Source organism: Gekko japonicus, unplaced genomic scaffold (genome assembly GCF_001447785.1).
Source record: "Gekko japonicus isolate JY-2015 unplaced genomic scaffold, Gekko_japonicus_V1.1 scaffold596, whole genome shotgun sequence".
Taxonomy (NCBI): Eukaryota; Metazoa; Chordata; class Lepidosauria; order Squamata; family Gekkonidae; genus Gekko; species Gekko japonicus.
In genome coordinates, this window is record NW_015174859.1 from 839,386 (window position 1) to 849,309 (window position 9,924).

Consider the following 9,924-nt stretch of genomic DNA (forward strand, 5'->3'; position numbering starts at 1 on the left):
AAGGAACAAACGGCTGGCAGGCCAACTATATACATACCTGGGGACACACCCCTGGTCACCATTGGTGGGTTTGAATCTCCCGCCATGGTTCCCATTGGTTCCCCAGTGGAGAGACTAGTAGCCTAGTCCCTATTGTTCTTCCAGAGCCAAGCTCTGGCTGTTCGCTGGCCCCCTGTGGTGGTCAGCATACACTACAGGCTTGCAAAGGAACTGAGGGATTTGGAGTTAGGAATCACCAGGGGACTTTCCAGGAGGGCTCCCAGGATGCACCTGGGTGTTCCAGGGTCCACCTGTGTGACCTGGGTGGGCCAGGTCAAAAGGGGTGGAGAGATATATATAAAGTGGGTGGGGTCAGAGGTTTAATAAAAGTGCTTGCTCCCAGGAGGTGCTGGTCCTCGGAAGAAGACAGACTGCTGAGATCTGTTCTGCAGGCCAGGAGCCATCTTGGCCATCTGGCCTGGTCCACTGGCTGCAGGGAGCCTAAGATAATGGGACATCTTTAGAACAATGTGTAACTGTCTAAGTTTGTATGTACCTACTCTATTTAAGTATCTAGTAAAGTATATTTTTAGAACCAGGGAAAGAAGGGTGCATTTGTAACCAACTTTTTTTGTTCTCCCGTGTGCTGATCTGTTGTTGTGATTACGTGTGCTTGGACTTACTTTTTTTTTAATAAATCCTTTTTAATATTGGATGTGGCCCTAAATCTCTGTACCACATAGTCCTCCAACCACTTGGATATGCTATTAATTTAACAGATTGGGAAGGAGGCCGCCAAGGCACCTGTTGCCAACCCTCCTGGGAAAAACCTGAAGTTGCATTTGGTCTCTGTGGTAACCAGGCACTTGGTAGCAGGAGGCCCTGAGGCCGGGCCTCAGGACTGGGAAGGGGGATTTAGAGTCCTGTTCCTCTCATTCAGGACTCCTAAATTGAGCAGGTGGTGGCAGTGCAACCTAGTGGCAGGAAGTGGAATAGCACCCACCAGGAATTGGAGGGGGCAGGCAGAAGAAGGTCTGTAAGTCGGAGCAAGCCTGTTCCAGCACAAAATCTATGGTGCGGCCTCATTTGGAATGCTGTGTACAGTTCTGGTCACTGCACCTCAAAAAGATATTATAGCATTGAAAAAGGTGCAGAAAAGGGCAACTAAATTATTAAGGGGATGGAACACCTTTTCTATGAAGAAAGGTTAAAGAGGTTAGGGCTCTTTAGCTTGGAGAAATTACAATCGAGAGGTGACATAGAGGTTTATCAAATTATGCATGGGATAGACAAAGTAGAGAAAGAAGTACTTTTCTCTCTTTCTCACAATACAAGAATTCATGGGCACACTATGAAATAATGAGCACTAGGATTAGACCAGATAAAAGGAATTACTTTTTCACTCAAAGAGTGATTAACACGTGGAACTCACTGCCACAGGAAGTGGTGGCAGCTGCAAGCATAGACAGCTTCAAGAACAGAGGTCCATCAGTGGCTATTAGCCACAAGGTATAGATGGAACACTCTGTCTGAAGCAGTGATGCTCTCTATTCTTGGTGCTTTGGGGGGCAACAGTGGGAGGGCTTCTGGAGTTCTGGCCCCACTGGTGGACCTCCTGATGGCATCTGGGTTTTGGCCACTGTGTGACACCGAGTGTTGGACTCGATGGGCCATTGGCCTGATCCAACATGGTTTCCCTTATGTTCTTATGTCTGGGGCAGTGGTGCTATGTATTCTTGGTGCTTGGGGGGGCAACAGTGGGAGGGCTTCTGGAGTTCTGGCCCCACTGGTGGACCTCCTGATGGCATCTGGGTTTTGGCCACTGTGTGACACTGAGTGTTGGACTCGATGGGCCATTGGCCTGATCCAACATGGTTTCCCTTATGTTCTTATGTCTGGGGCAGTGGTGCTATGTATTCTTGGTGCTTGGGGGGGAACAGTGGGAGGGCTTCTGGAGTTCTGGCCCCACTGGTGGACCTCCTGATGGCATCTGGGTTTTGGCCACTGTGTGACACCGAGTGTTGCACTCGATGGGCCATTGGCCTGATCCAACATGGTTTCCCTTATGTTCTTATGTCTGGGGCAGTGGTGCTATGTATTCTTGGTGCTTGGGGGGCAACAGTGGGAGGGCTTCTGGAGTTCTGGCCCCACTGGTGGACCTCCTGATGGCATCTGGGTTTTGGCCACTGTGTGACACCGAGTGTTGGACTCGATGGGCCATTGGCCTGATCCAACATGGTTTCCCTTATGTTCTTATGTCTGGGGCAGTGGTGCTATGTATTCTTGGTGCTTGGGGGGGGAACAGTGGGAGGGCTTTTGGAGTTCTGGCACTGCTGGTGGACCTCCTGATAGCACCTGGGTTTTGGCCCCTGTGTGACACAGTGTTGGACTGGATGGGCCATTGGCCTGATCCAACATGGTTTCTCTTATGTTCTTATGTTCAGATTTAAAATGATCTAGAACACAATCTTTTCAAATATCGGAAGATAAGCAAGGTCGTCCCTAGTTAGTATTTGGATGGAAGGACCACCAAGGAAATTCAGGGCTGCTATGCAGAGGCAGGCAATGGCAAATTTCCTCTGAATGCCTCTTGCTTTGACCCATGAGGGGTCACCATAAGTCAGCTGTGTCAGCTGAAGAAAAAATAAAAAAGAGGTTGTTGGTGAAGGGAGCAGTATGTGGTTACCAAATCGGAGGTTTCAGAGCGTTGTGTGTGCTGCTCCCTGGTGGCCAACATCCCCCTAACAGTCCCTCGTCAACAACTGACTGAGTCAGCCAGTCACCTGGACAAAGTCTGGGGGGGTGGCTGGTGCAATGTTACACCACCAAAGCCCCTGGTATATCTCAAACTGACAAGGGGAAAACCAAGAGCCTCACCCACCTCCCGCAGACCCCAAGCACTGGCACAGCTCAGGAAGATACCAACTAAGCCTGCAACCAGTTGCCAGCCACCAAAGCACTGCCAGGACCCCTGTAGCTCAAACGAGAGGGTTGCAACATGAGGCCATATCGTCCTGGCCTTGTGTTGTGCACACTTAGAGCACAGTTGCGGCATGGGGGGGGGGACTTACTTAGCACAAGCAGCCAAGGGAGAGAACAAACATTTGCATATGTCTATTTTTGCTCTGCTCAGACTCCTGACAGGTATTCCATCTCCTCCACACTGAGACACCAAGCTCTCTAACTGGAGAAATAAGGACAAAAGGGAGGGAAGGAGAGAGAGAGACCCCTGGTGTAAGACAGAAACTCCGTCAAAGGTTGTACTTCCCCAGCCCAATTTGAGAAAGCACACGGCAGTCTTGTAGAGGAGAATCAGAACTTGTACCTTATTGATCAACAAAGGAGGGAGGTGCAGATCCAATAAGGTCTTGAACCCCACAGCTCTCCCTAAGGTTACAATGGGAGACATAGGGTTTTATACCCCCTATGACAGTTACAAATAAATCACAATTATTGGTTCCATCAAAGTTTGTCACATATCCGTCACACCATTCTGATTGGAAATCCAACCTGGGGGTTGGATTTTCCCAGGCAAAAATATACCTTCTTCAGTTAAACAATAGGCCCTCTTTTTAGGCTGTGAAGTTAACAAAAAGTATCTTAATGTAACAGTGATAGGTACATCATGTAGTATGTTCTTCATCTAACGCAAGCAAACTAACATCAGGGACATGCGCAGTTACGATTGGCAAGAACAAGCAAGGTCACTGCATTATGATTGCCTGTCAGCTATTTAGTATTTTACCCAGAATGCATCATGTAAGCAATGAACCAAAGTGAATATCTGAATATATGTTCATGATTGATTTCAGTTACTGTGATTAGAATCATCAAAGGCACTTAGCATATGCACCATGGAAGTGTTAAGTACACCTGCTAAGTTAAACTAACTTAGTCAGCGGCAGAGTGCAAAGGGTTTCATAAGCGATGTGTACAACACTGGCTACGAGGAAAATGCTCTCTTAGCCAACTTGCCTTCTTACGGTGAGCTCCATCGCAATGGCAGCCGTTGGTGCCGAATGAAGGGGAGAATCCCCACATCAAGAAGGAGAGGTAATGGGGCATTTCTGGGTGCTTGCAACCCCAAGAATAAACAGCCTCTCCTAATTTTGCCAGCATTTAGGATACCTGTAAGCATTATGGTCAGGGGACTGCAGTTGTATCACTTTATATTTGACCCTTCACGCCTCTCCACTTGTGCATTGTTCAGTGTTCAATTCAGTACCAAAATTGATTTAATTACCACAGTGAGATCACAAAATTGGCGATGAGGGTACAAAACATGGCTTCATATGGAAAGATTAAGGAATTTAATTTATACGAGGAGGGTTGGCAACAGTATATTGAAAGACTGGGCCACTTTTCTGGCTAATGGGAACACAGATGCAGCTAAACAGAAAGCAATATTTCTCACTGTCTGAGGGAGCAAAAACTATGCCCTCTTGCAAGGCCTAGTGCATCCTTCAGGACTGCCTCTCCCCATATGAGTCCCATAGTGCACTGAGGTCCACAAATCAACACCTTTTGGTAGTCCCTGGCCCCAGGGATGTACGATTTGTCCCCACCTGGTGGAATGAGCTCCCCTATGAGATCAGGGCCCTGCAGGATTTATTACAATTCCGCAGGGCCTGTAAAATAAAGCTCTTCCACTGGGCTTTTAGTTGAAGCAGTGGACATCCCCTCCCCATTCTGGCTGGCCTCCCATCAGTGGCCTGGATTCGAATAGCTGGATTCCCATCCCATTTTAATTGCTGAAACAACTAATTCGATTTTACACGGTACGTTATAATTATGTGCTGATTTAAACTGTTGTTTTAAAATGGTTTTATTTGTACTGTATATTGTATTGATATTTATGTCAAAACTTTTATTTTGGATATAGCAACATATTCAACATCACATTACATTTCTTTTATCACATATCCATATCTCTTATCCCCTCCCCCCCTTTTGTGGCTTCCCGCAATGCTCCTCCCCCTTTCCCATTTATATTTCTATTTTTTCTATTTTTTCTTTCCCATTTCCATCTTAAATTTCAAGGTAACAATATCTTTATCTAAACATTCCAAACCTTTATATATTTCTGCCCTTAATAATTATCAAAACAAAGTAAATTATGTTTTACATCCCAGTTTTTTTTCTAAATATTCTTTAAAGACTTTCCATTCTTCAAAAAATTATTGATCTTCTTTGTTATTAAGTTTCTTCGTTAATTTGTCCATTTCAGCCATGTATAACACTTTCTGTATCCATTCCCATTTTTCTGGTATTCTGTCCTGCTATATTGTATTGATATTGTTGGGACCTGCCCTGAGCCTGCTCACAGACAGGGCAGGATACAAGTCCAATAAAATAAAAATAAAATAAAATACTGTAGAGTATGCCTGGGCTCAAATGATTTTTTAATTGATTATTGTTGCTTTAAAGAACCCTTTGGGAGAACTTCTTTGGGTTTCTCCTGGAGGATTAACATCCTGTTTTAGAACTCTAGACTGTGTTGTATAATACCAAATAATGTAAATCATTTTAATTGACATGTTTTTAGCCCTTGTTTCAGAGAGAAAAGGAGTGTTTGTGATGTAACCTTTTAATGGGAAGTAATGCAGGTGTTTTGCCCATTAATTTAGCCAACTGTCAAGAGTTCTAGATTTATAGTTATGAAATCCTGCTACTTCAAATAATGCGTTCTTTGAAGTGCAGGCGTTCTGCTTATTCTGCCAATTTCGGTCAAAATAACTTGGCACGAATTTGCCAGCTAGGTGAAAAGTTTAGAAACAGTTTTTGCTCTGTGTGAAGCAACTCTCAATGAGAGCTTATAGTTAAATTAGATAAAAGCTTTGCTTGCTAGTAATGCTAATTGAGAAGGCTTGCAATCACTGCCAATTGTTCAAAGGGAAGAGCCTAAATCTCTTCTCTTGATCTAAATGCTTTGTTTGTAACACTTTTAAATATAGATTATGTTTAAGACAAGTTAATGTATAAGGTATGCATGAAAAGCAGCTATTCTTTATTAACTGTAAACCTTGTTGTAGAAAGGTTTTAAGTTTAAGGCAACTAGACTGTTTGCTAGAAGAGAGATCATTATACACAAGCAGGTGTACAAATGACCCAGCTGACATAATAGAGAGACTAAGTTGAAAGAACTAAGGGGGAGATGTTCTAAGAGGTTTGGGGAAAACAGAGTAATCAATCATGCTGTAAAGTTTTAAGGAGTACCCAGTTACTGCCAGGTGTATGGAAGTTCACCCAAGAACCAAAGTCATCAATCATGACCTTTCGCATCAATTAAAAAGGGTCAATTATTTGTATTGATGAACAGTTGTCTCCTACAGGCTGAACTGAGCTATGTGTTTTACAAATTAAAACATGATTTAAACAGAAAAAGTTTTATAAAATGACCAGAGAATATTTTGTAAAATTCTCTGATGAACCAAAATGAATAATAATGTATAAATCAATGTAACTACAAAAGCTTAATGTCACAAGCTATTTTATAATACTAAAAGAATTCATGTAAGGAGTTTAATGCTTTAGAATATCATATTTTGTATACCTGTTAGTGAAAATAAGTTTCTAAAATGCTTTAAGATATGTTTATATGCAAGTATTAATGTGAAAGAAGAACAATAGTGGTAACTGAGCTGACAATTTAATACTGAGAATGAACCCAGCCTGAAAAGTTCAGTCAGAGTCTGGGAGTAGCGCCAAAGGAGTAAACAAAGTTGTAAATTAGAAATAATGAGCTGCACCTGTGTTGTAGGAGTGGAAAATTCAGCCAGTTACCATCCTGTGTGCCAAATATGTGATTGATGACTGGCCAGATAAAGAGAACTGAACTGAGCATGTCTAGGTGATGTCAGTGATGATGTAAAGTGAGGAGGAGCAAGAAGAGTATATAAGTCTGCTTTCTGTATTTGCTCATTGAACACCCAGGCTGAATTAAGCTGTAGGATGCTCCTTTATTCAAATAAATACTTTTGTTACCCTTTAATGCTTGGATGATTGTTTTCATTGTGTGGTTTATTGGCTAGCCACAGAAGTCAAAGAACCTTAACTCCTTTGGCGTATTGGCAACAACACTGAGAAGCCTGGAGACAAATGTGTAACAGATTTGCAAAAGGTTTTGACCTAATGTCATTGTGGAATGTTTTAAATTTCATAATCGAATGAGGAAAGAATGAGAATCTATATTAGATTATATATATTTTTGTTGTTGTTGTTGTTCAGTCGCACAGTCGAGTCCGACTCTTCGCGACCCCATGGACCAGATCACGCCAGGCCCTCCTGTCTTCTGCCGTCCTCTGAAGTTTGCTCAATTTCATGTTCGTTGCATCTTTGACACTGTCTAACCATCTCATCCTTTGCCGTCCCCGTCTTCTGTGACCTTCAATCTTTCCCAGCATCAGGGTCTTCTCCAGTGAGTGCTTCCTTCTCATTTGGTGGCCAAAGTATTTGAGCTTCAGTTTCATTATCTGGCCTTCCAGGGAACAGTCAGGGTTGATTTTTTTTTAGGATTGACTGATTTGATCTTCTTGCAGTCCAAGGGACTCTCAAGAGTCTTCTCCAGCACCATAGTTGAAAAGAATCTATTCTTCGGCGCTCGGCCTTCCTTATAGTCCAACTCTCGCAGCCGTACATGACTACTGGGAATACCATTGCTTTGACCATGCAGACTTTTGTTGGCAGGGTGATGTCTCTACTTTTTATCATGCTGTTTAGGTTCGCCATCGCTTTCCTCCCAAAGAGCAGGCGTCTTTTAATTTCATGGCTGCTGTCACAGTTTGTGCTCAAAAAATTTACAAATCACTGCTCATTTGGAAATGATTTGGAGGATATGTTAAGAGATAGATTTGTGTGTGGAGTTCAGGATGCGAAAATTCAAAGGCAGTTATTGTCAGAAGGGAGCCTGACTTGGGCCAGAACTGTAGAACTGGTGAGCCTTCGGGGAGGGCGGGATATAAATCCAAAAATAAATTAAAAAAAAATAGAGGCAGCAATGAAAAATATTAAAAATTTACACCTAGACAACAAGGACGTTCAGGTGAACCCCTTAAATAAAATACAAAGCCAGAAGCAAATGCCTCCAGCCTTAGAGGGATATTTTAGGTGTGGAGGAAGTCATTTGGCCTTGGTTTATTGACATATTGGATCCCAGTGTAATAAATGTTTAAAAGTGGGATATCTAGCCAGAAAATGTAGAGGCAGTTCTCAGAGAGTGCAACATGGCCCAGAGAGAGAGAGAGAGACATCCTCCTAAAGACAAAGGAAAGGAACTGGGAGCTTGCTGCTTGGAAGAGGCAAAAAAGGAAGAAAGCCTTGTCTACACAAACAGTAGAGCCCTGCAGTCATTGAACCTGTATGCATGGAGATAGAAATAGTGGCTTCAGTGACTGTGATTAATTAAAACACTTATCAACAGAGCAAAATAGGACTCAAAGCCCTGGAAAATACAAAAGTAAAATTGCAGACATACAATGGGTAAAATATTCCTGTAGTATTTATTGTGGTGAATTTCTTGCAATCCTCTTCCGGTTCCATCTGTTGGTAGGCTTGGGTCATGTCCAGCTTGCTAAAAGTCTTGACTTCCTCCCAGCACAGCCAATAGGTCCTCAGTACGTGGAATCAGGTAATTATGTAGTTTGGAAGCTTGATGTGTTTTAAGTTTGTAGTCCCCTATGGCATTCCTTCACCCCGTGCATATCTCCTGTTGAAGGAGATTCCTGGGGTAATGGTTATGATTGATGATATCCTGATCACTGGCAAAGATGATAAACAACACCTTTTGACGCTTGAGCAAGTACCTCAAAGATGAGAGAAATCTGGCCTGCGCTTAAGACAGAACAAATGCTTTTTCATGAAGCCTAAAATACAGTATTTGGGATATAATATGAACAAAGAAGGGGTGCAACCTCTGGCTACTGAAAAGGCCCTGGCACCACAAAATATCACAGAACTCTGAGCCTATTTGGGGGATGTTGAATTATTATCATCAACTTCTTCCAAATCTCTCATTCTTATTGGAACCCTTACATTTCCTCTTGAGAAAAGAGACTGTTGGACTTCCAGTTTTGGCGCAGCTACATCGGGGTGAGCTGCGGAGCTCTGCTCCAACAGCCACCTGAATTGCGTGGTTTGGGGAGGTCTGGGTTACCCAGACTCCTAGGGGGCCCCCAGGAGAGGGTTCCCTAAAGCAGGGGGAGTGATGAAAACCCAGTCCTGGACGATGGCTTGAATCTGCAGTCTTTGTCTGCCCCAAAGCCCCAGCCAAAGCAATTGCCATATTGGCACTAAACTGTGACTACTGGACTTTTTAAGAATCGAAACTAAGCGTATTTCTACAGTAAATCACTTTCTACATCAACTACAAGAAGATACTCTACAAGTTTCTTTTTTTTCTGTACTTGAATGAAATGCTTGCTGAAACAGAGCTGAAGAACTCAACCAGACTGTAAAAAAGTTCAGAAAGATAGAGGGGGGGAACAGTTACCCAGTCATCCCTCCCCCCTCAATTTGGAAGCGGCTCTCAGTCCAAAGGAAATAACATTAAAAGGACTACAATCATTAGAAGATTTTGACTGTGCTGTCCTAAATATACCTAACTGGTTGCAAACGGAAGAGTATTTGGTGGATTCTTGGGTTTAGTCTAAACAAACACAGACAGTCTAGCTATTTGACTGTTGCTCTGTGGAAATGATGGCTACTTTCCAAGAGATAACAGAAACATTAAAAGACATTTTAATACAACTATGCTACCAATACAGAGTAATTTGTGTCTTTTAGCAGAGTATGTTCAGGAGCTTTCCTGCAAATTTGTTCAAGTAGAAAGCTTGTTGGAACAATCCCTAAATGAACCAAAAGATCTGAGTGAAGAGCTGACATTGGAGGAGGTGGAAACAACAGAGAGTAACTGTCTAATGCAAAAATGGAGAACTTAGCTGCATTCCT